Below are 7783 nucleotides of genomic sequence, written 5' to 3'. Positions count from 1 at the left end.
TTACTTTAAACGATTATATTTTTATTGTGTTGAACTTATCTGCATTATAGAGTGTATAAATGTAACCAGTAGCAACCGATTCAAGTTGTTTTATTGCTGCAAGTTTAGTATAAAGTTTCTTGGACAAAGTTCCAGTTACTGTACGTCTGCTTCGTACAGGTTTTCTATAAACTTTATTTATATGTGTTTATGACACAGCAGTACTCATGTTATGAATGTTGAATAAAAATCTAAAAAAAATCAGCATTAATTGATTTTATTTGTAAGTCTTAAAATAGGCATGAATAATTATTAGTGACTTTTGTTGTGAACAAAACTTCATGCTATCACTTTTCCAACTCAATTCACTAGAAACCATAGCTTTTAACTTTCGATAAAGTAATAATCAACACTTCTCGGATGGATATCATCAGAATATTTTCAATACTTTCTGAGATCAGTTAGAAGCGTTGGGATAGTCCCCAATCCCTGAAACACATCACGCATCACTAATTTATGTCTAGAACCTGTGAATTGAAAGTTAAGCTTCACAGGAAGTTTGAAAATATGACATCACTGGTCCAAGCGTTAGAACTGCCTGAGAAACCCATGTACCGAGAGTAATAATTCTATTCTTGTATTTTCCTTTACAAAAAGTCTTCCCGGCTCAGTTGGAAAATTAGGCCAAGTGAAATATTAACAATTTACTTAATGTGGTATTTATATGTATCTATATGTCAAAAACTGTTTGAGATACAAACGGTTTGTTTGCTGCAACATGTTCGGTAGCTGTTATATGTACTTTCAAAACACTATAATGTCCGACCGTCATATTATAACGAAATAGCATAGTAAAAAAACATTTTTTTCTTATATAGTTGTAATATTTTTAACCAAGTTTCTAACTGTTTGGGATTTTAGGTTAGTTATCGTTATTATTACATACTCGTTATATTTTATTACATATACAGTATATTATATGAACATTGGAAATGTTTTATAACTCTAAGTTTTGGGAACAGGTTATATTTGGTAAGGTTGTACCGAAAGTTATTTTAAGTGCTACGGCAAGGATAATTGCAATATGTAGATTGTTTTATTCACGACCTATAAATTACGTTGCAAAATCCAAAACTATAATTGTCAGTTTTTGTGCGATATAAAAAATCTAAAACCCCGTAGTAAATTGAAATAAATACAAACCTTCAACAATAGGATAGTTTATTTGATTAAAAAATGCCTAACTATAAAAAGTTTATATGTAAATATTTTAATGAAGTTGGCGTGAATATGCAAATTAGCATGACAGTCACAAAGCTGTCATTAGCATAATGATGAACACTGAATGTCTACGATGAAACATCTGACTGAAATGACTCAATGAGCGTTTCACGTTCAACTACTTGCTCGTGTATTTCTTAACTAGCACCATAATTATAGCGAGGAGTTTATTTCCAAATAAATAAGATATTGTAGGCAATAGAATATACATTAAAAAAATACAGCGTAGATGGCTAAGTATATAATGAAATTAAGGGTGGTAGTGATGCAGATTAAGAAAACGTGATAGGAGGAGATCCGACCCTTTCTGAGATTATTTGAGTTCAATTCTTCCGCTTAAAGAATGCTTTCGGATAAATTTTAATGTTTAAATACTTTTTTGCTCTTTTTTTTCTTAATTTTTTTCTATGTGCTTCTCCAATATTAGTTGCATATTAGACTGAACATTTTTATAATCATGCTTTGCAATCTTACCTATGGTTTTTGTCAAACACCTGTTTTGCGATTTTGCGATTTGAAATCGGAATTTCTTTCAAAATATTATATACATGACTATAACCGATGAATGCATAAAGGAGTTTCGTCCAGATTTGGTTTTAGGGAAATTTCAAATTGTACATAGTAAAACATTAAAGTCATCTTGTATTATGACGTTTTCCTCTACTGTGAAGCCATACATATACTGATCAAAGCGCAAACAAACTAACAAAGAATATTAGTTAAATTTGAGTTACTATACTAGCTTTCCTGCTAGTAGTTACATCTGGGTCTATAAGGTAATAACGAGGATACCAGCGGTGACTAGGGGGTGTTTCATTTCAGCGTTCGTCTGGAGATCGCAGCACTGGCCGTTCGTTCTTCTTTATAGAAACCCACTGTCTTTGTCACTAGATCAGAAATGGATCATCATTCTGTGAAATTACTCGGAGGATGTAACTCTTGAGTCATTGGATGGATAATTTCCACTTTATGCAGATTGTAGAAAAAATCAGAAGTCCATAATCTCCGTGAAAACCTTAAACGGCCGTTATCAGACACATTTGTATGGGTGAAGTCCAGTTATAAAAATAGAAATCCATGCATCCGAACGTTTAAAGAAAGCCATGATACCCGATATTGTAACAGACATCATCCGCTTCAAAGGCATTTTGTAAGGTATCCTTGGATTGGTTAGTGACTTTTAATCGACCATGCACCATACTTCTAAAGAGACCTGGAAGCGGATATTTTAAAAAATGCCTCGAATTTAAACATGCACAATCGCTCAATATTTTATTTAATTTAATATTTGTATACGTTATTTGATTTTACTTTCATTAAAGGACCTAGTCAGCGAGGTCTGCAATGAGTTCTATTTTGTCTATAAATTTCGTTATTTTTCAGTCAGCGAAATGACAACTCATATAGTTTGTAGAGCTCAATCTCTAATTTAAACTTCTTGGCAGTTAGAATGAAATTTTACTTTAGGAAACACAAACCGTTCAGTTAGAATCTAATTTTCGGTTATATTTAAGTTCGATCAGGAATGTCCGTTTATAAAGTTGAAGATAAAATGTTTTTAGAAAATCTGTCTCATTGACAATAATAACATTTACTTTCGTCATATTTATTTCTAAAGTTTTAGTTGTTTTGTATGGTGTTTTCTATGTCCGCACATAAAACTGGATTACTGCAGAAACAGCTCATTACACATAACAGAATACAGATTGGCAATGAAGTTGTTACCAACATAATCAACAATAAACTGTAGACTGCAATGCTTTACAGTATATAAATGATAATATAATGTTAAACTTACTAATATCTAGGAAAACTGAAATATATTTACAAGTGGTAGGAACCAAAACCTCAAAATGGTACATTTTCTTTGCTGATTTAAACGGATATGAATTTCAGTTTAAAAGAAATTAAATCATTAAGTAGTCTTGATCTGCAATAATTAAAATTGATACTCTTGCACTATAAAAAGGATATTTATACCTTAATACGGTCTCTGGTTAAATAAAAGTTATTTCTAATAGAGAAGTTAGAAAAAGTATTATAGAAAGTTAATTTTAGCACTTTGCGTATCAGCAACAGGAGATTTAAGTCCATGTACAGTCCAAGTTGTCCTGTAATAGACTCTACCACGGAGTTCCCCATGGCTCTATCTTTGTACCAATCTTCTTCCTGTTTGCCCTTAAAAATATGTTAAGTATACTAACTAAGTTATTATGCTTATACGACACTAACAGACATGTAACAGCATCAAAATAATATTTGGATTAGGTTAAATCGTTATTGGCCAACTTTTAGCTGATTTTTCCATTTGTGGTGGTTGAACAATTTAATTTCTGACTGCCTGATTTTCCATACGGCTTTCAAGAACTTAAATAAATTGAAATTATACAGGAAGCTTCATTTATGTATAATCAACACTGAGTTTAACGATGATGCATGCCAATTAATGATTTTAGACTAGCGTTAGAAAATATTGTTCTATTGGTCTTAAGTGTAACCATGATAACAACAATAAATTAGTAAAATAAATAAATTTGTAACCAACTGAGTATAAGTACATCAAATTTTACCATGCGCAATATTTTTAAGTACAATCTAAAGTATAAATAAGTAATAATAGAGTAGAGTCATTGATACAAGTTAGTGATAAGATCTGATTTCAGCACACACTTCTGTTGTAGTACCCTTCCTACCTACGGGAATTTTAATGCTAATTTTACTTAAATTATTCGCTTAAAATATATGATTACCTATCTGACTATTTAAAAGATGAATTGAGCAACAGGCTACGGAACTTTGCATGCAACCGTAGCGGAGCATGCTATACGACATATGATGTGGCGTACTCAAACCTTGTATTAATGATGTGTATAAAACAAGCAACAGACAACTCATTGTTACAAAATCCTAAAAAAGTCATTAAATTAATACAAGACATTAACTTTAATACAAAATAAAAGTAACAGCTCTCTGTCGCTAACGTTCAACTTTATTACAGCACTTAAGTGGGACGTAATGAAACTCTACAACTGTCATAAAATAGAGTTAGAACACCTTAACATAAGTAATGCTAATAATGCTTACTTGTAGTAATTAAAAGATAAAATTGTATTTAAAACAATATTTCCTCTATTATAGATATATTTTTAGCTTATGCCTAAATACGTACAAAGGAGAGAATTTACATAGGTATAATTTATTTTATAAATATTTTAAAATTTAGTACTGTAAATAATTTTAAGAAAAATTACATACTTTTTTGCATTTATTTAGCACTCTCCCCTTCTCAAATCTACAGAAACTGAATGCAAACAGGCGAGAGAGCTGTAATATTAATTTGTGAATACATTTACTAGAAATAACTTTGAATTCTATGGGGACTGATTTAAAGTGTTGAATTGTATGGATTCCTTGTGTAACACAAGGCCATATACACCGTGGCCGCTTCAATTAACTATGATTTTTTACTTGACAAAGAATTAAACAAAAAGTTTATTAAATGTTTACATGTCATGGAATGTGAAGTAAATATTATGTCGTTTGGCAGAGTTAATATTGATATAAGATTATATTTTTATATTATTTAATAAATTGATTTCAAATTCGATTGATCTGAGTTGTTTTTATATAGCGTTGTCAAAACAGGTAGGTTAGATTATTTTTAAGAACATTTATTTTTATTAGTTTAGTTTTTGTAGTTTATTTTTTCAATTTACAAAACAGTAGATTTTCTAAATAAGGGTTAATCCCCTAGATAAACTGAATGGCTAACTATCTATATTCGATACTAAAACTGGAACCTTTGGATTTCGACATCTACTTACAGACTGGGATGCGGTGCTCTAAGTGTTGACTAATAAATAAAATATTTTCTTGGATAACGTAATTGCAAATGAACTCACTTTTATGGTCTTCTGAGTTTATATTTCCATAGCAAAACTTCCTGTAGTACACTTTATTTTCCACTCCACTTTTCCAAAATTTATAAATGGACATGCATAAACATTTATGTCCGCAATTTACGTTGCGCAATCTACTTGAGCTAAAACAGATGTTTATGTTAATTAACATGGATGTATAGTGTAGTACGAAATAATAACAAAACTAAAAGTGCTTTCATGTAGTTAAAAGTATTAACATGTGCAGAATAATACAATTGATTCTTATCCGAATGAAAGGATCGGGCGTTGATTTACAGATGGTTGAAGGATAACATACAAAATTTTTTATCAAGAGAAATGAAATTTTCTCTTCATTAATATTCAACCTCTACCTAGAAATGTGAAACAATCCATCTAACGCAACAAGAAGGAGTAAAGTACAACATGAACTCTCTACCAAATAACCGGACATTCTCCAGTACTACTACACTCTTCATTCCACATCACCGCAGCATCTTCAAAAGATACAGGTCATATTATGTTGGTCCCAAAATATTCAATGATCTGCCGCATAGTGTGAAAGCTTCTTCAACTGAGGCATCATTTAAAAATAATTTAAAGCAAAACTTGTTAAAACATGCGTTTTACTCTGATTACGAGCTATTGGACGGAGCTCCTTAGCTTGGAACATTAACAGATGCGTGGTTGTCTATCGTTTTTAGTTTTAATGACAATATTTGTATAAAGCTATTCATACGATAGGTAGTATTTATAACATATACAATTACTACTATGTAATAAATATTTCTGATATTATATAGAAAAACTATCTAATGACAATAAATATTTTGATTTGATTATAGTATTTAATCGAATTCGATTACAAATTTACATATTCTGTCACTTTCTCGTTGTTATGATGATTATCCGTAAGTCCAATGTAAAACTAAAATTACGCTAGCACTCAGCCAAGTCCTTTGTTCTGACATGCACAATCATACAGATATATAGGTAGTCAGAAATTAAATTTCTCCAACTCCTAAAATGAGACGTTTGCCGGCCCTCAGCCAATTAACTAAACTATCCGTAAGCCCTGTCTGACATTACCATAACAATTACCTGGGAACCATGTACTCAGAAGTATCGCTCAATAAGATCAGTAAAGGCCATTAACAGATAAGTCTACAAGGCAGTAACAAGAGGGGATAATCACAAATGTCCTTGTTAAGAGGATATAACGCTTGTTACAGTAACACCGTAGTAACTAGACGAGTAAGGATGGTGTTACAACATACCTTGTTTGTAGCAATTTATTGCTATGTAATTTACAATTTTTAAACTAAATTGCTTACTAACTACACATTTTAATTTTAATTTAAAAATGTTTTAGCGATATAGATTAAATTAATGTAAGAGCAGAAAATATTTGTAACAAATATTAAAATAACCAAAGTATATTTAGTAATTTCAAGGTCACGTATCGGTATAATGCAGAACACTATTAAAACTGTGTTTTAACAACAACAATTATTGACCACTTAGATGTTGCATATCAATTTTCAAATCTATAGCCTATGTATGTAGGATCAATTGCACTAACTATACATTTCACATCATGCTCTCAGTTCCTTTATAAATGTGCTTATTATGTGGTTTTATTGTTCTAACATGGTTACAAATAAGACCAATGTAAAAATTTTCGCTAACGCTCAGCTATATCCCATGCTTCTTCATAGAACGCGATCTCAGAGGTCAAAAGCTATAAAGATCGCCTACAGACCAAGACGTTCCAGATTTCGGGAGAATTGAAAGGCGGAAATTACTTCGAGAATTATTATAAACTTTTACAGGCTATAATTTTCTACAAATTAGACATCATTTATGGTTTTCACTATTACTGGGATTTGCTACAGGAATAGAAAACATCTTAGAACGGTGTATTATTTCTTTCAACTAGTCAGAGTCCTTTCATAGATACATACAGCATTAACAGTTTCAATGTGATGTGTTTTTTTATAGTTAGAAAATATTAACACTACCTAATTAGCAAATTCTCTATTCATAAGCGGTAACTATATCGGAAATTTAAAAATAACTTCACTGCCTATAGTGAACGCACTTATACATTCACCACCTTAATATCTATAATAAAGGAATATAAAAAGAGTTAACTAGTTTTACACCGGACATTTTTGCTTCAGAATTAATTTTCATTATCCAAGTATATTTTTATTTCCTACGTTTATGTTATAAATTGGATACGTTTCCAGCGAATTTTAAATATTGGTTAATATATTTAGATAATCTTTGTAACATTGAAAATTTTCAGTATTAATATTACACAAAACTATTAAAATCCCATAACTAAAAGCACCTTCAGCATTGACAATCAAACTTTGAATATGAGCTGATCACTTGACCAAATCTTGAGGGGATACTGGGTATAGCTTTGACGCAGCGTTTTACTGTTCGGTGGGTAGAAAATTCACGATTTCCTTTGCCTCCACACAGCTTATTACTTTGTTTATTGCGGTACATTTTGCAATGCAATTCTTAAAAATTAAAAATACAACCAACTATCTTTTTTTATAACTGTCAATAATTGATTGCCTTCTAAACCCTTATATCTGTGAGTAAATTAA

This window comes from Homalodisca vitripennis, unplaced genomic scaffold (assembly GCF_021130785.1).
Source record: "Homalodisca vitripennis isolate AUS2020 unplaced genomic scaffold, UT_GWSS_2.1 ScUCBcl_4281;HRSCAF=10371, whole genome shotgun sequence".
Lineage (NCBI taxonomy): Eukaryota > Metazoa > Arthropoda > Insecta > Hemiptera > Cicadellidae > Homalodisca > Homalodisca vitripennis.
Note: the sequence above shows the minus strand (reverse complement) of the source record.